At 37.3% G+C, this 23,561-nt stretch overlaps 1 long non-coding RNA gene across 4 annotated transcripts in view; it reads left to right on the top strand.

Annotated features, from left to right (window-relative positions):
* The window catches only part of LOC129427516 (uncharacterized), a 73,499-nt gene that overhangs the window by 8,354 nt on the left and 41,584 nt on the right, over positions 1-23,561 (top strand). Inside the window, exon 4 of one of the 4 annotated variants that reach the window (XR_012373309.1) lies at positions 20,064-20,747. The exons of the other annotated variants lie outside the window; for them this stretch is intronic. This is a non-coding gene — a long non-coding RNA (uncharacterized lncRNA). Of the gene's footprint in view, positions 1-20,063; positions 20,748-23,561 lie in introns of those variants that run through there. 4 annotated transcript variants of the gene reach the window in all.

Below are 23,561 nucleotides of genomic sequence, written 5' to 3'. Positions count from 1 at the left end.
GTGATTTCATTACACTTCAGTCCTGTCATACAGACACATGAGCCTTACTGGACCACGTTGACGCTAAAAATACATTTGAATATGAGAAAAGATGGCAGACTGTTAGCAGGGGTCATGATGAGGAGGTGGGTGGAGCTTATGTGTGAGAAATGGGCGGAGCTTGTGTGTTTCTCTCTTTGTCCTCACCAGCTGTCCTCTTACAGCAAGCTGGCGTTTCGTTTGCTTTTTTAGCATACCTGAAATGTGATGAACGCTGCGGTGTACAGCTGCCCTAAAAATACAAGCCAAGAGTCTTAAAATATCAGCCTGGTCCCTGGTTTCACCCCTGTAACTCGTTGAGTTTTCAGGATAAGAAAAGGACAAATGAAACGAGACACCTGCAGTCAGGCCGAGTTACAGCTGAATGCTCTGTCCATGAGTCCTGCCCGCTGTCATTCGACACATTGACAGATGTCACAGTTGTCAGTCTGCACCCTTTAAACCCTTAAACCCGTCCAGTCACTTGAACTACTTTAACAGTCAGTTAACTTCATTTTATGACTATTTAACAAGAAAATGCTACTTTTTCTAGTTGCCACAGGAATATTCCTATTTTTAAGAAAAATATTCATTGAGAAAATGTATAACTTGAATTATGAATAACCGTGACGTTATAATGTGTTGTTTTTGTATTTATACGAAGCCTTGCTGCAACAATTTGCATATGAAAAAGCCTTTGATGTCTTTATGTGAAATACACAGCGCTTTGAAGCCTCTGATAAACAATATGAATATACAATATTATACTGCTCTGATATAAAGCAAGTTTAGACCAGAATAAAGTGAAGCAAGTTTACCAAAGAGTACAGAATGCGAAAAGATGCTTCATCACATTTGTTTGTGAAATAAAATACACAACCTCTGAATGTATTTCTCGTTCACTTTTTGTCTGCTGATGTCTCTGATGTCATAATCTTTCTGTAAACACACAGATATTGATCATCTCTTCTGCTACGTTCCAGCTCAATTACACTTTTTCAGATTTGTAAACCTGCAGTAACTGCAGCATATGAAGGCTCATTGTATGGAAAAGCACATGTGTTTTGACAGTGGGACCATCATCACACCTCAGGAGGAAACATGTTGCCATGACAACAGTAACCAACCTGCCACATGTTTAGAAAGATGTCAGTATTTTATGCATATTAAAGAGTTTCTAAATGAAGCCAGGATTATACATCTGCTATGTGTCAGGAGACACAAGTTTAAGATAAAAATTGAATGACGTAACAATATTGGACAACAACATAAAACTCAGTGTTTTTTACTGAATGTAATGGCAGCACCTGCAAGTCAGTAAGGCAGATTTATAAGAAGAAGTTATAAGTTGAATGATATTTAAGTTATGTACATAGAGGCAGAGAAAGAGATTGATAATATAGATAAATAAATGTAAGAGACCAATCAGAAGAAAATGATGTTATTATTTCCCAGTAAGCAATGGTCACTATCTAGGTCAGGAATCTTCAACTACTCTTCTTCCAGGGCCAGATTTTAAAAATGTAAATATGATGTGGGCCAAGCTTTTACCCCTGTATTTACCTTTTATATATTTTTATTTACAACATATAATAATAATAATAATAATAATATAGGTTGTTTTAGTTATATGTCATATATTAAAAAACAAGCATTTTCAAAAAAAGATGCACACTTCTTGTATCCAGTAGTTTGCCTTTTAATTACTGAAAACTCATATTTTATTTTGTAATATTTTAAAAACAATTGCAGTTTAACATTGCAAGAGACAAATGTTAATAGTTGAACTATAAATATTGCACAAAAAAGTGCATGTGTAAATAATCAACACATGTATTTTTGTAGCACTAACTGTAATGCAAAGCTCTTAAACTTCTTTAAACTTCTTAACTGTTTAACTTTCATAAATTGTTTTATTTCAAGTATTCACTATACAGTCAGTCTTCTCCTAATGACTAAAATTGCACTTTATGTTTTCTTTTTTAATATTTTAAAGATATGTAAGCTAAACCGCCCTTCCACTGTATACGACATTCAGACACGACTGTCAGAGTTCGCCCCCTATTGGCAGTCGTAATGACATTTCAGTTTAATCATAAATCTGTGTCAACATAGGAGATAAGCTCATTCCAGTGCAAGGTGCAGTGTGTCATTTTTAGAAGGATCTTTTTTACAGATAATAATATTCAGAACTATATTATCAGGGGTGTATAAAGACGTTTCATAATGAACCGTGTTTTAAAATGAGACCTTTTTATCTACATACACTGAGGGTCTCCTTACATGGAAGTCGCCATTTTGTGCTGCCATTTTTCTACAGAAGCTCTTAATGGACAATTTTTTTTTACTAAGTTGTCTCCGACGATGACATGTTTGTCCGTTGGCGGCTACAGTAGCTTCTCTATGTGTTTCAAAAGCGTGGGGTGAGCCGCGGACTAAGCCGTTGGTTGCAATTCGCAACCTCACCACTAGATGTCGCTAAAATTTACACACTGCACCTTTAATCTACAAATATATTTAGTAAGGATTAAGGAATAATTGACGACAGGCTGTTTAATTATAAGAAAATAATGCACACCTGACCTGACTGGAGTCAATTATTTCACTTATACCATGGTTACCACAAACATTGCTCTGTTGCCTATTTTTAAGACATTTGACAAGCTAGGTGTGCGGTTATCGAAAAATAATCAACACCCATTTCTCAACCAGAATAAAGAATAAGCATTCAAGTGGTATATAGTTAATAATTTACTTATCAGTAATCAGTCGTTTTTAAAGGATTCAAGTGTTACTGATAAAGTAAAGTTTCATAATTCATAATTTTCCCCTTGCACACAGAAATACATCTCTTCTGGTTGGCGTTTCACATTCGGTGTAGTCGGCCAAGTTTTTTTTAGTGCATCAAAGCTCAAATTGAATGTGAAAGGCACCCGCAGATAGTTGGCACCCCACCACGCAGCCCCTTTCCGACTCTGCTTCCATTTTTTCTGGACGTCATTTGTCGTGTACAGTGGAAAGGCATCCTTAAAGTAACCACGCTGATTTTAAATAGACAAAGATGACTTGCGGGCCAAATGAAGATGATTGGAGGGGCGCATTTGGCCCGCGGGCCGCCACTGGACTAGCCCTGGTCTAACTATAGACCCGGTATATTCCAGCTATGAGTAGTCCACCTCCAAAATACACTTGAGTTTGGTTACGTGTCATTTTTGCTAAAATAACTTGAAAGATTAATGATGCAGTGTTGCCATGTATCAGTGTGTTGTGTAGGTCAGAGGGGATGTTTGGGTATGTGAGGAAAGTCAATCTGTTAAAAACAGTCTCAAGGTTTCTCAATCTATTTTCACTTCATGTTTGTGCAGCAGTGAGACCCTGAGGCTCTCGTGCGTTTATAATGTTGATTTCTGTTAAGATTCACTAAAGTCACAACTTGTTTTTCCTCTTTCCTTGTTGTATTGTGAGTCATTTATCAGTTCATGTTATTCTATTAATAAATCATAATGTTGCTCTTCGTAATCTTTCACATATTTAACTCTTTCCTCTCCAGCTTGCTGTCATTCAGAACCCAACCAATCAAACATCATGAGTTCACATCACTGGTTGAAATATCAGTCCACTACATGCTTGAAAGGGGCCACACAGTCACCAGTTTATATATAGTCGCACATAAACCTGGCAGATGAGATGAGAGAGCTTTAATGCCAATAAGAAACTTAATGAGACCTTCAGTTTTGCATAATGTTCAGAACACTCAGTCCTGAGAGCCAACAGACTGTGCCAATTGTTGCAAAACCTTTTCAGTTGTAAGTATAAGCGATGAGACAGTGTTATCTTCTCTGTACTGTCACTTATGAAGATAACATCTGGTCACAAAGGCTAGCAGCTTTTCTCCTGTGAAACTGTTTTGTAACAAGTGTCACTTGCTAAGCAACATTTCTTTGCCAGAAACACAAAGTATTGAAACTGGTTCAGCATTATATTTGAGCTTTGTGTTGACCTACAGCAGTTAAATATCCGCGGCTCATGGGAAACATGGCCTGTTTGTGTTTCAGATCAGGTCACAGAGTAATAATCATCAGTCAATCGGGCGTCTAATGCTTCCTTTATGGATATTTTACAACATCCTGTTTCAAGCCTTTGGATGAGAACAGATATCCAGAACTAGAGAACGTGCGTGTGGTTTAGAGATAACATCCGAAGAGGAAACTTTCCTGTTGTGTCATTCAACAAATTAACTGATAGACGCTCTATTAACACTTCTGTCGTGACTTTCAACAAAGTCCCAAAGGAATCCCAAAGGAAAGACAATAAATCACTTTATTATACCACAGTCCGTAATCAAAGAGATTATGAGCTTTTCTTTATTTAACTCTTCCTTTAGATCACCTCCTTGTATATCATTTGTGCATATTTTAGAGAAACATCTTAAACAAAGTGGATATTTTAATCAGTGTTGGGGTAACGCATTACAATTAATAATATTACTTTTCTGAAGTAACGAGTAAAGTAATGCATTACTTTATAAATCTACACATTAATATTTGAGTTACTTTTTCAAAAAAATTATGCGAGTTTTTAGTTTAAATAATTTGATTATAAAAAATTATGTACTGAATTAAACTAAACGTAGTCACATTATGCACTCTATGTGTACACGCCTCAGTTTGAGTCAAAAACTAAGATGGCAGGCCAGCTCTCAACATTTTTGTGATGAAATATACAATTTCTGAATGCAGAACTTTTAAGTCATAAAAAAACATCTGCAAGGCCTGAAAGAGATAAAAGTAACGCAAAAGTAACTAAAAAGTAATGTAAGCATTACTTTCCGTGAAAAGTAACTAAGTAACGCAATTAGTTACTTTTTTTGGGAGTAACTAAATATTGTAATGCATTACTTTTAAAAGTAACTTTCCCCAACACTGATTTTAATGAACCCTAACTGAGATCTCTATTGAGTCTCATGATTGATAAATTGTAATATAATGTCTAATAGCCGTTCAGACAGAACCCAGACATTATCTAGGCTAAATTTAATAGACGTCTAACCATAGGCCAAAAATAAATGAAAGCAAACAGCTTTTAATCACTGTTGACCATGCTTACATGAAGAAATATCAGACATCTCACAAGATATTTTGGCAAAAACGACACGTTACCAATTCAAGTTTATTTTGGCTAGACGTGGGTAACTCATAGCTGGACTATATCGGGCATATAGATGGTGAAATGACGGCTATTGCTAACTGGGAACATTCCTACGTTGAATCTTTGGCTGGATGTTTTGAAAAAGGCCTTCAAGAGAAACACATTCTTCATCCATAAATCAGGACGTCACAGCGAGGTCAGCACATCTCCGCTCTGACATCAGCAGGCAGGATGGATCAGTTTTGGGACACCAGAGTATCTCTTTCCAAATTTATCAGCATGACCTTTGGCCTTTAGAGCGTACACACACACACACACACACACACACACATAGTCAGCCCTTCACCGTTCTGCTGTTCTCAGATTTAAGTTCCTGGCAACTTTTCACTACCAATATAACTGCTGTCAGGTCACAGGCTTGGTCAGAATCAGATCCTTCTCTTATTATAGTACTTTATGAGACTCCATCCACTGACTGCTCTGTTCTCTGCTTACATTACATTCACAGTATAACCTTCATCAGTGTTACCTGATCATTCATCCCCTGACCTTGGCATTGATATAGAAATGATATTTACAACATTTTGGGAATTCAGTGTCGCCACTCTTTTGTCATTCTAAAGCCTGGAATATAGCCTGTTTTTTACATGTGCGTGAACATACTTGCACATTCGACCACAAACTTTTTTTTACCAAGTTGTCTCCAAAGATGACATGTTTGTCTGGTGGTGGCTACCGTAGCTTCTCTATGCGTTTCGGTAAACGGTGGACTGAAACATTGGTTGAAATTCGTAACCTCACCACTAAAATGTACACACTGCACCTTTAATACATTATATTATTCATGTTAATTCATGTTAGTTCGCTGTGCATTAACTAATGTTAACAGATAAAGCTAGTAAATGCTAAAATTAACATGAACTAAGATTAATAAGTACTGTAGAAGTTTTGTTTAGTTAGTTCATGTTAGCTAATGCATTATGTTAACAAATACAACCTTTTGTAAAGTGTTACCTAAATCTTTAATGGGCCTACACAATTCATCAATTTGCGCGATTAGATTACATACAAAGTCAATGCAAAGACACAAATAGATGCAAGCTTGCGCGGGGTGATGTGAATGGCGGGCATTGTGCAGCACATTTGACTCGAAAACACTCGCTATTCACATCAAGTCTTCACGCAAGGTGAAAATGTTCGCATGATACAAAATTAAAACCCATAAGTAATCTAAAGCGAGGAACGGGATGCTTCGCATTTAGTGTGTACGTAGCATATTGGGCAGTTTTCTGGACAGGGTTTTGCTTAACTTAGCCTTAGTTATATTATGACATTTAACTAACCTTACAAAAAATAATACTGATGTGCATCTTGAGACAAAACAGTGGCACTGATATATGTTAAGATATGTTAGTGCAAGATGTTTTTAAATTAAGGTCGCTCAAACATGCATTTTATTCTGGGACTAAACCCTGCCCGGAAACCACCTAATGTTAGATTTCAATGTCAATTTGGATTAAAAGTCTGACACAAACCTACACATTAAAACATGGTCAGTCGTTGAATCTGATTGATGAAATCTGATCCACACCATGAACAGATGAATGAATGAAGAGAGAAATAAGCAGGTGAAGAACAGAGGATTATGTGTGTGAAACAGATGAAGACAGTGTGGCCTTTAGGGAGAATGATGTGAAGTGTGTGACCCTGAATTCACCTAAAGTGTGTGCTGTCAGTCTGTTGAACACATGAAGATTAATGTCGGCTACAGAAAGGACATCCACTTGGCTTGCATTGCCACGTTCTGTCTAAAATGCCTTGACATCTCCCCTTACCGCTGTTAAAACAAGACCAGCGAGGACACGATGGAAAAAATTATCCCTTTCTTTAAACAATATCAGACTTTAATGAGAATCTCTTTCTCTCTTTTACATAAGCCCAATCTTTTCCTTTTGAATGTTTCTCATAACTTAATCTATCAGACTTTGTTTGTTTGGCCTTTGTGTTCGTGCTTTTACAACAATGCGGCTTGTGGTTGTAGCTGAAGGTATGCTGCACCTTTAATGAAACTATTTACAACACGTAACATCCCAGCTGTAGATTTAATAGATAAACCAAACTGTTCACTGGCAGAAGAAAGACACTGGACGTTTCCTCCGGAGAGATTAAAATTTGTTTTCATGAACGTCAGAGGGACAAAAAACACTTTTTCCAGACACAAACACTTCTGCATCTGTTCATGGCATGACAACATGAAGGAATCTTAAAACAGTTTATCCAGTCAAAGAGAACAGATATTTTAAAACCTACATACCTATTCAATAATAATAAAAAGCTTCTGACAACACGCTTTCATTGATGCTGAAATTTTAATTATTCAACTTTTTTTGCAACATTAACACTCTTACTAAACTTAATTTAATCAACATTTAAATAGATTAAAGTTGAATAGCGAGATTACTGCCTGATGGTCGCTCATGCAATGTGATGTTATGGTCTGTTTAAGAGGTTTCTGAAATGAATGATATATAAATCATGCTTAAAATGAACACAGAGATGATCAAAATCGATGTTTCAGGAAGCCAAGTTTGCATAATGAGCATAGGCATAATGTTAAAAAAAGATAATTCATTCCAGTATTTATAAAGTTATAAATAAAAGTTTGAGTATTGTATCTTGAAGGCTTAGTTTTGAATCTATCATTTACATCAGTAAAAACAAATTGCATATTTTTGTCCATTTTATGCTAATCACTACTTTAACTCTCCAAAGCTCAAAATTAGATTATGAGACTTTAGTCTGGTTTTCACAGATTCCCAAAAATATAATAAAGTGTGATATACTGTCCTTAAAATAAACTAGGAATGCACGATATATCGGGCGACATATCGTTATCGGCCGATAACTGCTTATTTTTAATATATTCGGTTATCGGTCTGATAGCAAAATTAGGCCAATAAATGAAAGCCGATAAATGATGGATTATTTTGGTTTGTTGAACCACTTCTCTTGCTCATTGCTGGCCATGTGGAGTTTTGATTGGTGCTTTCTGTGACATAGTACGAAGATGACACGTGTTGCGGCCTTAAGAAGAGTATGCTAGTCTAGCGCAAAGACAAGATGTCCGCGGTCTGGGAGTTTTTCATTGTGAAATTAATATGAATATTTATCGGCCTATATATATATATATATATCGGTTATCGGCCCCCAAATATATAGAGTTATCGGTATCGGCCAAAATTTCCATATCGGTGCATCCCTAAAATAAACAACAAAAGATATGAGAGATGTTTTGATTTCTTCATCAGGTTTTATAGTTAGATGCTTTTTACTTATAATTATTAAAGTCTCCATGAAATGGAAGTAGCGATTGTCTTATTTTCTCCGTGGTGATGTATATCCGAGTAACACGGCTTCTGAAATGAAAAGGTAGGGCAGGACTTACATTTGTCCATGGAGAATTGATTGGATCGTTTGAAGTTGGGTCATGTTGCTAAGCGCTGTGATCTTTTCTTGGACCCCGCCCACCTGCCAGACCATATGACCGTAAGTAAAGAGAGATTGTTCTCAGTTGTGTTTTATTAACTTTTTCTCTTAATTGACAAGTTATCTCATCAATTAAGAGAAAACATTTGCTTAAAAAAATTTGTTAATCTGCAATACCGCGATTATCCACTAGATGAAATTACCCAATTTATGAAAAAACTGAAGCCGAAACGTTATTTACTAATTTGAAACTCTGTGTATGTTTGGGATAATCGTTCTGAATCTGATCTCTAACAAAATTCCTTAACAAAAAATGCAATTATTTCAGCTTTTTGCTAAAAAAATATTTTTAAAGAAAAATACCCATATTTAACTCTTTCACCGCCAGCTTTTTTTAAAAATGTTGCCAGCCAGCGCCAGCGTTTTTCATGATTTTCACAAAAGTTTAATGCCTTCCAGAAAATGTTCTTCTTTAAATATATATACATACAATATATCAAATGAAAGAACAGACCCTCTGCTTTCAAAAAACAAAAAAACAAAACCCCTCATCCTACCTTCAGTAGTTCTTTTATAATCAGCTTTTGAGTATGGGTAGGTTTCTGCAAAAACACCACATTTTGAGCAAAAAGCAGAGATAATTCCATTTTTTGACGGACTTTTCATAGAGATCCCATTCAGAGCGATCTTTAAAACAGACACGGACATGCAGCCGCTTGCCATAGGGCAATACTTCCGGGTTTAAAAAGTTGCGGAAGGGCGCAACCTGGTGGATAATAGCGGTATTGCGGAAAGACGGAAATACTCGTCATTGGCGGGGAAGCGTTTTCTTTTGAGTGACGAGATATCTCGTCAATGGCGGCGAAAGAGTTAAGAGTTTATAAGCAGAGATAAAAATATAGATATGATGAAACGTTTTTTTACCGTTTTGTTTGTTTTTTGTTTGTTTGAAAGGAGAGGGTCTGTTCTTTCATTTGATATATTTGTATGTTTATATATTTTTTAAAAGAATATTTTCCTGGAAGGCATTTTGTGAAACTTTTTTTGTGATTCGAAAGCAGCTTAGTTTGCCGTTAGCCTAGCTGGTGACTGACGTATTCCTGTGGGCGGAGTTTAGTAAAATACTGTTCTCGTGACGTCATTAAAGCAGGAAGTAGAGGGCTGTAGTCCAAACCGGCCGCTCACTGTAGGCTTTGAAAGGGGAATTCTGTTAAAGAAAATATATCCCCTGGCAGTGAACTTTGACCTTTATCATTTTACAGGTATTATTTATGCTATTATAGCAACATTACACACTAACTAGGGTTTAAAAAATGGGATCAAAAAAGAACTTTATACCGTTTATAGAACTTTATAGAAATTATACCGTTTTTTAATAAATTTGAAATGTTTGTGTTTATGTTGATATCTTCAATAATATCACTTTTTGATTTTATACTTGTGACATTAGATATCTACAGATTCAATAAAATCTTTTAATCTTGTAAGCTCTTGTTAGTTGGTTGCTACAGCAGACGGATTGTTTGAGTAACTCATGGAATTTCCATTAGTGACTTTTCCTTCCGTCCAGATTGAAATTCACTTCTTTCCTTTTATTTTCTCATCTGGCACTGGTCAATAATGACGCTGAAGTTAAAGTCGTGTCCTTGGAGTCCAGACACTTGTGTTGGTATGCTGCTCTCTACATGAAACTAATTTAACCTCAGTCTAACGCATGGCTGTCTGCCTCTGGGGGACCAATGGAGAATTCCAGTAACCCAGTAGCCGACCCACCCACCATTATACACACACACACACACACTCCAACACACAGCTGAGTGGTGGATCCATTAAAGGATTTATTCCAGGCGAGAGGGGCGAGTCCTGTCGAGATGATAGCTCACATGTGTTCCCACAGGATGGACTGATTCTCTTCACTATTCTTGCATTGCCTGCTCTTCCATTACAGTTCAAAGAGAGAGAGAGAGAGAGGCAGGACAAAGTTATACAATAACATCAGAGCGTCGAGGGGTGAAGACGAGGGCATTGAAAGGAGGGTTTTGTCTCCTGACTGTTTTTTCTGGACATGTTTGTGTCCGTCTTGTAGTTCAGTAGCAGATGTTTCTGTAACTTCACAGTTCTGTGTCATATCCTGCACATATCCTCCATATTTTACCCAAAGTGACCACTGTGAGCTCATAAATAATACCTCTGTGTTCTTAACTGTTTCAACTAGTGTTTTTCACATTAAAACGAAATCTCCCAGAATGCTCTTTAAACAGTTGTGCAGATGCCATTTGTATGCTCCTGAGGTTGCTGTTTACATGAAATCTCATTTATCTCCACCCACACGCTCGTGTAAACACACAAACTCACACACTGATTTGAAAAGCCGGTCACATCCAGCAGTCTAAGTGGCTTCTCGTGAAGTTCATATGCTTGAGAAACGACACGCTGAGAATAAATGCTTCACTTTGTAGATGAAAATCTCGCAATGAATCATTGAGACAGAACGGCAGAAGGTCCCGGTGGGAACGCGTTGAGAGCGACCTTGATCTCATTTCCAGGCCCGGAGACGAGCTTCAGTCGTATGGGTGTGATTCACCACCTGACCACAGCGTACGGATCCGCTTCGGTGAGGTCAGAGGGGCTGATGGGTGTGCCTGGTTATCCCTTTCTAAAAATATATACGGTTGGAGGGAGTAAACGCTGATACCTCGAATCCTCAGGGTCTCTCATCAGGCTCGATCCATTTCAGGCTGATATGTGAATGGAGAGGTTTGAGCTTGAATCACATTTCAAGGACAAAAACATTAAAACTGCTTTTTGCTCGATGTGTAGTGACCTCGAATTCTTCTACAGTGATTTGTTGAAAACAAGATAATACGTTTGGATTACATTGTTTTACATTTATTTAACCCAAGAAGTACGAAAACGTATGATATTACAGGAGAACCACAGAAGAAACTTCTAGTTGTATGTTCCCTTTCTTTGCTGTTAATAAAGACATCTGGGCAATAATAATTGTGTTAGTTTCACATGGACAGATGGTGAGGTCAGAAGAGTTTGTCCTAAAGGATCACAAGATAAACTTTAGCACATAACATTATTCATTTGTATTTGTTCAGTAGTAGACAGACACGAAAAGTTTCCTATGCGTTTGTGTGTTAAAGAGAGAGGATGGAGAGAGATCGAGACTTGACCAGTGAAGCCCTAAAGGAAGAAAACGTCACTTGTGTTTTCAACAGTGTGTCAGGAGTTTGATCTCAGCGTTGTTTGTGTCAGCATGTTTATGTAATAACACACACATGATAATCAGATTATAATGAAGATCTGTGTGTAATTCAGCAGATGGTTATGTGTGCAACCATCACACCATTCAGAAAGTGTGACATCTCTAAATGTGACAAGTGACATTCATATGATGTGTTTTCGTTGATCAGATCACAAGTGGATGAGAGAGACACATTCACGTTTACACCTGGAATTTTAATCCGTCTCTTTTGTCTACTTTCGACCGCTTCAGTCCTCATTACTAAGGGGGTGGTCTGTGGAGGAGTCCGTCTGCTTTTGTACGAGACATGAAGGGTTTAAATTCATGCAAACTAAAATTATGAGTCCACTGCTTGTGTTGTTAGTAAACATTCTGCACAATGTTTTGTACATGTATATGTAAGAGCTTTCTCTGATACTTCAGAGCGTTAACCAATCAGGAGCTTGCTCTAGTAGTGACGTGATTACAGGAAGCAAGCGGAGTTGCAGAAGCCCCTCCCACGATGCGAATTTCCATGTGAATGTCTTGAATGACTAGAATTTAATGAGCGAATGAAGTAAGTAATCTCAAAATGTTCAAGCGTCCAGCTTTGCGTGAATAGCGCGTTTTTGCTGCCTCTACCATGTCTGGTGGGAACGCACAGTAAGAGCGAGTCATCAGTTTTCCTTTGTACTATATTACTCCAGCAACGTCGAAAAAAACGCTTTGTGGATCAGAGTATAATATAAATCATGTACTGGCCGGTCAACGCTATGTCGTATCACTTTACAGAGGATTGGAAAGAGATTAGATTAGGTCTTAAAATTTAAGAATGACAAGACAGTCACTTCATGTGACTTCCTTTAACAACACAAGCTCGCGATCTTTGCGTCATTACGACATTTCTATGTCATTGCACATGCGCATATGCTCCACACTCCAGTCCAGTAGGTGGCGGAAATGCAACTTTATGCGTGTTTGCCAACCGCCATTAAAAAGAAAAGAAGAAGAAGATTGCGCAAAGCATCCCAGTTTCAGTGATCCATCCGATTGAGTGTTTACATGTCTTTCTGAGCGATTACAAAAGGTTTAAACCACCCCTTTCAAACCGGATAGATTTTTTATCAGTTTTGGTCTTTTTATTCCGATTGTCATGGAGCATTTTCGATCGGATTGAACATTTAAACAAATTACAATTGCCCGTGTAAACGCAGGTATGCATTTATTTAACCTTTTTCTTAAGTAAAGCCTCGTCCAGACCACCAACGACTTTCTCACTGTGTGTCACTCGTTTCTTTCAATCAGGCATTTCTTAATCTAATTGTCATAAACAATGATTACCTTCCATTCTAGTAACTGACGAGAGATAGATGACGTGAACTCCACTGCTTCATTCTCTATGGTAGGAGCTCCCAAAAGTCGCTAATAATTTGCATAAAGTTAAACATTTCTCAACTTCGTCGCGCAACTGTACACGCCCATCCAGTCCCCAACGATCACTGTCACTCGTGTCGCCGCTTTCATTGAAATCTATGAGATTGCGTCGCTCCTGCTAGTCGCTGTAAACAAACGAGTATCATCCCCTCCAGTAACTGACGAGAGATGGATGACATGAACTTCACTGCTTCACTTCCATTGGTAGTCGCTCCTGAAAATTGCTCATTGTTTGCATAAAGTTAACTGAAGAGTTAACTTCGGTGGAGACGCCCATATGGTCACTTTCGCTTGTGTTGCCAGAAGTCGGCAAGCTTACATTGGAATAAATGAGATTACGTCGCTCTGCTTGAGCTAGTCACTGGTGGTCTGAAGTGTTGCAATCGGCTACACGAGTCAACGTGCCTTACAAACACATCGGTCCAGCAGCAGTTTGTATTGAGTTGCACACGATTATCTTGTTTTTGTAATAGTTTAAAACAAAAATTGGAATTGGAAATCAAAAATGATTCATTGCACAGATTTATTTTGATGTTTTTACATATATAGAGAGCAGTGATCATGTGTGTGTTTTTAGAGTATTGCAGTGCAGAACAAAGCAGCAAAGCTCAGCAAGCTAAATGGAAAATGCCAGCGGCTCGGTGGGATATCAGCAGATTGGAGTGTCAGCATGGATCCAATATTATGACCCGTCTGCTGTGTGTGTGTGTGTGTGTGTGTGTGTGTGTCAGATCACTGATGATGTGTTCAGTATTGTCAGTTCTCTCAAATATAGCCATACGTTCACTTGTCATCCACAGACAGGTCATTTACCATAGTACTGAAGTGTGTATGTGAGTTTTACACTCTGACTCTGAACTGGAGACCAAACACCTCAGAGATCCCACATCACACAGCCCTTCTGTTGTGTAGTCTGTGTAGACACTTTACATATTTTGTGTGTGTAAAGAGTCATGCACACAGTGTGATTGATAATGTTAGTATGCATGTAAGGAGTTTACACATTCTCAGAATTTAGCTTTTGATTTACTTTCTCACTGACAGGTGTGAAATTCTCAGTCATAGACCTTCCTAAAATACTCGTCCTCAACTTCAGTCATGCAGAATGAAATAAGTTTAAGTTAAAACCCAGTGTGTTGTAGTATTAATGTCATTTTCAAGTACAGTACATTGGGACCGGATGATTTGAGGATACTAGCATGTGCATTTATATTGTCTCTTGATTCACTATTGAAGTAACAGTTCACTCATATTAAAATTGACATCAGTGATTTGATGGTTTTGTGTCGTGTCTAGAAGCCCCATTATAAAATAACATGGTGCACAAAATGGCAACTTGTGTAAGGAGACACATGGCGTATGTAGATAAAAACGGCTCATTCTAAGGTAATAAAAACAATACAGTTCATTAAACGCCACTGATAATATTGCATTTCTGTCAAGAGATCCTCCTAAAAGTTACATAATGCACCATTAAAGCCTTAATACTCCAATTAAATAAAGCAAACATATAAGAAAAAAAGTTGATATCTCCTATACATTTCAAGTGTGAACAAGAAATCATCAGGCACAGTTGATCCTTAGAGCGAAGAGATCTTAAAGGTTGATGTAGACTAGTTCAGTCAGAAACATACTCTGGAGATTTAAAAACATATAACCACACTTTGAACACTTTTGTGAAATCAGAACAGGAGTAATATGGTGTTTCTTTTTGGAATCCATACCACATCCTTTCTGATCAAAAACAATAAGCTCTGATATGTCATCATTTAATTGGAGAATGTTGCTTGCCAACCAACACTTCACATCAGCCAAACAGACTCAAGAAAAAAAATTTCCCAAGGGAAGCAAATAATGGGAAAATGAAAGGGGTCCCAAAATCGAGCCCTGTGGAATCCCACATGTCAACGGTACATCAGAAGAAGAGTAGTTTCCCAAACAGACTGAAATGGCTCTACCCTTAAGATAAGATGAACACCAGTCCAAGACTGATAGACCTTGGATACCCACTTGGTCTTTAAGATGATTAATGAGGATATCATGATCAACCGTGTTGAAGGCTGCACTGAGATCCAACTGTAGAAGAACAGCAGGACTACCTGAATCTACATTCAATAAAATGTCATTTAAAACACTTAATGACACAGACTCTGCACTATGACCAACTTTAAAACCTGACTGAAATCTATCAAAAATATTATTACAAAAAATAATTAAATTGTACAAATACAATCTTCTCTTAAAACTTTGAAATAAAAGATAGTTTCGAAATAGGATGAAAATTATTTATATCTGACACAATTGTTTTCATATATTGCACACTTGTGCCAATTGAATCCATCGCCTCTTTAAATAAAGTAGATGGAATAACATCACATGAAGAACCAGAAGGCTTCATATCTGCAACAATGTCTTTAAGTTGTGACACAGAGACTGGAACAAAACTGGTAAAAAAGTAGCAGGATCACTAGTTACAGATCAAATCTGAGAATGAATTCCAGCAATCTTATCAGTAAAAAAGACGTTTTCTCGAGGGGCCACATGATAAGGATAACAGGTCGAAGTAATGTATTAATAGTAGAGATCGGGTATTTTTGAATTATGACAATTATTTGAAATAATGTCAGAGAAATAGCACACACGCACACAGAGAGAGAGGCACTGAATATGTCAGTCATCTGATTTACTGTGTGTGGTTTTAAATCCTTCACACAGATGATGTCCTGCTTTATACTGTGGTAAAAACTAAACAAAAATACAGATGAGAGTTGTGAAAGCACAGAAGAGTTAAACACAACATGATCTGATCACAGAGAAAAGTAAACCATTTACAGATGTTATCAGTTTGGTGGAGGCTCATGGGAAACCTGATTTCCTTCAGATAAGAGAGAATGTGAAGATCCTCTGTTTGAGACAAACATTTGACACACCTGACCTACTGTCTCTATAGAGATGATGTGTGTGTTTAAAGATCATGCACTGATTTTAATGACCATACCATTTGATTTTATTGTTCACTGTTTACAATCACATAACTGCAATGAGAATTTTAATCAATGCAGACATTTGTTTATATTTAATAGCATTTTAAAGCAGCAATAAAAAGTAAGAACAGAATTGAGATGATGAAGATGTCTGATGGTGTAAGAGAGCTCATTGCTGGTCTCCTGCAGGTTTGAGATGCTGTGGGTTCAGAAGGGTCACATCTTTCCTCTATGAATCTGGGTCACTCCTGCTGTTTCACCTTCAAAAGAGAATAAATGAATCTGGAGGGTGAAGAAACATCTGGATGTTTTTTCCATTGGGCTCATTTTCTAGTTCTAGATCTGTCACATTTTGTCATTTACTCGCCGGCAGGTTGTTTTATACTTGTATGCTGTATTGAGCAGGTCCAGAGGTCTTTTAACAACAACAATGCTCATTTGCTTCTTTTTCTTAGATGTATCTCCTTAAATTCCCAAGGGGAAATAAAAATGACGGAAAAGTCAATTGTTGACACACAGCAGGGGTCTTCAACTACTCTTCTTCAAGGGCCAGATTTTAAAATTGTAAATATGATGCAAGCCAAGCTTTTACCCCTATTTTTACCTTATTATATATATATACTCTATACTTTTTTTTTACTTTTACGTATTATATGTTATTATTATTATTATATTATTATTATTATGTTATAACTTATGTTTTTTTTTTTGCTTTTAGTTTATAGGACACATTTTCAAAAAAGATGCACACTTTTTGTATCCAGTATTTTGCCTTTTAATGTCTGAAAACTCATGTTTTCTTTTTCAATATTTTAAAAACAGTAGTTCAACTATGAACATTGCACCAAAAAGTGCAAGTGTAAATAATCAACACATGTATTTTTGTATAGCACTAACTGTAATGCAGAGCTCTTAAATGTCTTTTGTTTATAACCGAGGGGCAACCTTCCGATCTTTCTGATGAAGTCAATACGGAAGTGACTTAACCCGCAATTCATCAACTGGCCACTAGAGACTGGCTCCAAAAGGGAGTCAATCCCATAGACATGTTTTTGGTTTGTATAGCTAAGTTTGCCCTTCATGACAACTGTGAGGGGGGTGAATTTTTTTGTAACTCATTCGTTTAAATTATATTAAGCCTTAAAATTCTGCATAATTAAGGGCGTGGCCAATTGGGTGACGGTTAAACTACCAATGCTGTAACTAGAGTCGAGCTAGACGGGCAATGGTTTCAGCAACAAGTCACCTCAGCTTCACCCACGTACCGCCTCTTAACCCATTTTGGATTTCTGCGAGTGATGCGTGGTGACGCGCTGCCAAGATGGTAACGGTATGCACTGCCTACTTTAAGCTTCAAAAACGATCTTCAGAAACCTATGGGTGATGTCATGGACACTACATCTATCTTTTTTTACAGTCTATGTTTATAACGGTTTAACTTTCATAAATTGTTACATTTCAAGTATTTACAACATATAGTTAGTCTTCTCCTAATGACTAAAATTGCACTTCATGTTTTCTTTTTAATATTTTAAAGATGTATAGGCTAAACCGCCTTTTCACTGTACACTACATTTGGACACGACGGTCAGAGTTCGCCCCCTAGTGGCAGTCGTGATAAAAAATTCAGTTTAAAGGCGGAGTGCACAATGTTTGAAAGCCAATGTAGATATTTGAAATCACCTAAACAAACACGCCCCTACCTCAATAGAATCTGGACCTTCTATTAAAAGACCCGCCCCACACATACGCAACCCCGGTAAGGATTTTGGTTAGTAGACACCCCCGTTACTGCTTATTGGCGTCAAGTGTGTTTTGGTAGTCAGCCCGTCTCCTTTTCCAAAGCGTTTTTCAAACATTGTGCACTCCGCCTTTAATAGTAAATCAGTGTCAACATGGCAGAGAAGCTCATTTCAGCGCAAGAGCATTTAATCTACGAATATTTTTGTAATTAATCATTTACTTGTTAGTTATAAATTGTTTTTAAATGTGTTACTGATAAAGTTGAACAAAAAGGACTAATCATTTTCACCTTGCAAACAGTGTTTTGATTGGAGCACACTGAAATACATCACTTACGGTCACCGTGTTACATTTTTTATGCATCCAAAGCTCAAATTGGATCAGATAGTTACACACCTGAAGATGGTTGGCACCCCATGCAGCTTCTTTCCGACTCTCCTTCCGGTTTTGTCGGCAGTAATTTGTCGTGTACAGTAAAAGTGACCACGCTGATTTAAAATCAGACAAAGATGATCAACGTGCCGGATAAAGATACAGTAAATGGAGGGCTGCATTTGGCCCGTGGGCCGCTAGTTGACTCGACCTGACATACAGTAAAATGATAGAATCTGAATGTGCATAGCATAGCTCAAATGATTTGTTTTGGAAGAATTTGGATGAGATATGTTTGAATGAAATCTTAGATTTTTGATTGAATATGTTGATACCTTGACAAATTTTGAAACATTGTTGAGATATTTTCTGAATCTGGAGATCAGACGTGTGAGTCTGTTTCTCAGGAGATATATGCATGAACATGTTTGTGAAATCTTTTTAATCTCAAAACTATCAAGTTTTTCTCGTATTCTCAGCGTTTGACACGTGATGCTGTATGTGTGTGTCACAAACTAAAGGTATTTCTGTGCTGTCAGGTATATTTCAGGTCAGTAACCTGTAAAGGCAGTGACGCACCTTTGGGTTGTGTGTACTAAAATAAACCCATAAGAAACGCTGAGTCAGTCCCAATACTCGCTGCTTACCGCCTGTTTGTGCTTCTGACTCCGCCCACTTTGTGATCTGACCACTCTGCTTATTTGTTTAACTTGTGTGACACCATTTATTGACCACGCCCCTTTCTGCATTCACTGTTTTCAATGAAAGAAAAACTGCGTGTGTGAAAATCCAGTCTAACAGATATTTGTTTTCTGCTTCACGTATTTCCAGAGAAATCATTTCCACATTTTAAAGCAACTGTAACAAAAATCCTTACATGCCAATAAATACAACATCAATGCATTAGTAATAAAATATTAAAATACTGCTCAAACATCTGTTTTTGACCTTCGACCTTCAAATGTTATCAATGTGATTTGTAATGGATATATGAGATCACCTGAGGTTTACACAGATGCAGTTCTTCACATCAGTTAAAGAGACATCTGACAATCACAAAAATACTTGAATACTTTTAATCTAATGACATATGGGATTATGAGGTCACTGTAAATATACTACTATATAATAAAAACTCATTCTGGAGTCTTATTGTTCCTCAGATTATAATAAACTGAATGAGTTCCCAAAAAGACTGTTTGGTTTTAAGTAAAGAATGTGTAACATGCAGTGAATAATTGCATGCATGCGAGGGTTGTGTGTGTTTGTGTGTGTGTGTATGCGTGTGTGTGCATGTGTGTTTGTGTGCGTAAGTGTGTGCATACATTCGTGCATGTGTGTGTGTGTATGAGTGTGCATACGTTTATGCATGTATGTGTGCGTGTTTGTGTGTGCATATGTGTGTGTATACGCTTGTGCATGTGGATGTGCATGTTTGTGTGTGTGAGTGAATGTGTGTGTGCATAGGTGCTTTTGTGTGTGTGTGTGCGTTTGTTTGTTTAGCTGAGGTCTTTATAATGGAGGATTTGAGTTTGTTCAGTCTCAGTCTGACAGGCTTTGCTCTGATTCTTCTTCACAGTTTGAAACCTGCTTAGTCAGCACGACTCCAAAAAAGGTTTTCAATAAATGTTTTCTGTCTTTCGCAGCTGCAATAATAAATCAACAAATCCTCAAGCCAACAACTCAGCTGAACACACAAAAAGTCGATTGAAGAGGTTTTTTTTTAAATCTGAACAATCTCCTTCAAGTAAGATCCCTCTTACCCCTGACATGTCATGTGAACACCTGCCGTCCCCCCAGTCGATCTGATCCACCTAATGTCCTTTACCCAACATCTCTCTCAATTCAATTTTTTAATTTAAAGGAACTTTATTGGCATGATTGTGTCACTTATAATATTGCCAAAGCATTAGACATAAAACAAGAAACATACAATAACATAATAATAACAAACATTAAGGTTGAATTAAGCTAAGGTGCTGGGTGATGGATGAAGTACTGCAAATAAAGTAAAATAAAATACAATCAGGGATACTTCCCCCAGTAATATCTTCATTTGATCTGAATCTGAAAAGCCGTGAAACTCTGCTATGAGCTGAAACAGAAGTGTTTTTCTCTAAACTCTTTATATTTACCAAAGTAAAGGAGAAAGTGTGTTTGTCACAATGAACACAGATTCGCTCTCTCTCTCTCTCTCTCTGTGTTTGTTTGGAAACGCCCAGTTCCAGTTAAAATCGATGAAATCCATTCAGGGTGTCATGTGTTGATAAATCTTTGATGCAGCAGTGTGTCTGAGTTAACTGGGTTGACTTTGAAACAGATAAGAGCTCTTGCACAGTTTAATGTTTTACTATGGTATAAGAGGTCAGTATGGTGTAACAGTAAACGATAATGACTCGAACGTCAAACGGCTCTTTAGAAGTGTGATATATATTGTCTTTGATGTTTCCTGACAGACATTATGAGTATGGAGTTATAAAATTAAAGATAATGAAGATAATCTGAGTATAGATGAGAAATGTTTGTGCAAATTGAAACTGTAATCTACAGGACATTTCACAAGACTTTTTTAAAATGTCAAATAAATCTTTGGTGTCCCTATAGGGTACATAAGTTTTAGCACAAAATATCATATAGATAATTTATTATAGCATGTTAAAAATAATGTGTGCGTCTTTTGAGAAAGTTTTGAGAAATTAAAAATTTAGACATGAAAACCCTAAACATATTTTTGGATTTAATCTCAAATGGAGATTAAATGGAGATGTCTCAATCTGTGCACACATTTGAGCTCAAAGTCTTGTCAACTTCTTCCAAGGACAAATGATCTGAACCGTGGCTTTCCTCTTAGACTTTATGTAAGACTTTTCTGAGCTTTGAAAGAGCAAAACATTTTCATCTGACTTCAGAAAAACACTTCGTTCCTTCAGAGGTACAAACACTGCACAATTCATCTTTAAAGTCTTATAGCCATTTGTTATGTAGACAAAATGCATAAATAATTTTTCTTCTGTTTACCAAATGCTGATGTTTGTAAATACTCCACATTTGCTTACGCAGCAGGAGAGAGAGAGAGAGAGAGAGAGAGAGAGAGAGAGAGAGAGAGAGAGAGAGAGCAAGCTTTTATTTCCTCAGTTGTGTTTACTGTAAATGCTTCGTATGGCCTTGCACAGGTTGTGCAACTCGTTTGTTTGCATGAGGTTTCTAGTAAATTCAGTTCACAGTAAAGGCAATGAACACACACACACACACACACACACACACACACACACACACACACACACACACACACACACACACAGAGCAGAGCAGTAAATCCAGGTTGAGTCATGAGTTGCACAATGTTGGATGTGTAATCATATTACTGCAGCTTATCTGTCTGACCAAGGGCATCTGCTGTACTCTGCTCTCACCTTCAGGCCATGTGCTCTGTATGTCCAACAGATAAACACAAAGATTACAGACGTGACAGAGACGAGAACTTTAGCCAACACCCAACCCACAAATCAAATCACCTTTATTTATAAAACACAACAGATTCACAGTCATAAACACAAAGCACAGCAGTAAAATAAATCAGTTTTGCTTGACTTTGATCAATTTCATGTCATGCAATATCTGACCCCAATCGTTCTTTATGGGAACCTAGAGATAAACATTGTATATTAAACATTTACTAGTGAATACCTGCAAAGTTCATCAAGTTATTCAGATCTATTGATAAAGCATCAGACTGTCAGAGGAAAGATGAGTTGTTTTATATATTGTATTTATTTACATTGTCACAGACAATGTCACTCTGTCCTGCAATATCATATCTGAAATATCAGATTAAAGTTTGAAAACTTTAGCACAACAAGTTATAATATACTTTAAAAAAATGATAAGCTGTGGCTAAGTGTTATTGATAAGAACATACAGAAGACAAACACAAACCCTGAGCGTATAAAGATAGCGGTCGTTTTAAATATTTCTCTCTACACAGAAAGAAAAAGACAGAGAGATAGAAAGAAAAAAAGCAGGCAATATTTGACTTCATGTGATATGTTTTTTTCGAGAGGTTTTGGTTAAAGCTAAATAATATTATTTCTTTGAATAATTAAAAAAATAGACAAACCAACTGTGTCTGTATCTAGCAGCAGATACACCCTTACAAAAATGTCAAATTATATTAGAACCCAACACATGTCTCACAGCAAGTTGTGTTATAGTAACGGAAATTTTGATTAATTTATTCGTGTTTGATGACACAAATTTCTGCTGCTTTTAAAACTATTCTCGCCTGGAGTTGGGGTTAGAGTTGGGGTTTGGGTTAGGAAGTCACAGAAAGTAATTCTAACTGTGGGTTTACACCAAACGCGAAGCGTGCAATCGCATCGCATTGCTCGCTCTACTTTACTCACGTGATTTTACTTAGTGTCATGCACATTTTTTGCTCGAGTTGAATATTTTCAACTCGGGCGAAGACGCGTTTGAGGCGAATAGCGCGTGTTTTCACCGCGAACGCGCCTCCCATATCGCGTCATTCGCATCGGCCCACGCGAGGACGCGTCTGATCGCATCTTTGCATTGACTTTGTATGTAATCTACTCGCGCAAATCGTTGAACTCGCATCTGGTGTAAACCCACAGTTACCCAAACCCCAAGCGACAATGGTCAAAAAACGATGAGAAAACAAAATATAAAATGAAGAAAGTTGTGCCACAGACACAAACAGCCATTGATAGAAATTCGTGCTGGGAAGGACGAAAAAGACATTAGTCTCCAGAGACACAAAAAACAGCGGAAATTTGTGTCATCAAATATTTTCGTTACTATAACACGACTTGCCGTGAGACTGGGTTGTAGCACCATGGTTTTTAAGGAAAGAAATAAATTCTGCAGATCATGTTTTCACTAAATAAAATGCGTGGTCACTCGCTGACATGATGCTACAGTGTTCTAGGTGGTTGTCAAGGTGTTGCTATGGTCTGTTATATTCTGGTCTGTAGGTATGAATGAAGTTCCTGCTTTAATGTAAAGGATACTTGATGATGTGATATCTCCTCAATAATCCCTGTGATTCATGTCTGGTGAACAAACTCTTTGGGTAAAGTTTACTTAAGGTTGTGGGTTTCTTTAACATGTTATTAGTATTAAAACAT

Source organism: Misgurnus anguillicaudatus, chromosome 14 (assembly GCF_027580225.2).
Source record: "Misgurnus anguillicaudatus chromosome 14, ASM2758022v2, whole genome shotgun sequence".
Lineage (NCBI taxonomy): Eukaryota > Metazoa > Chordata > Actinopteri > Cypriniformes > Cobitidae > Misgurnus > Misgurnus anguillicaudatus.
The sequence above is the reverse complement of the archived record's forward strand: the minus strand, read 5'-3'. Positions and strand labels throughout refer to the sequence as shown.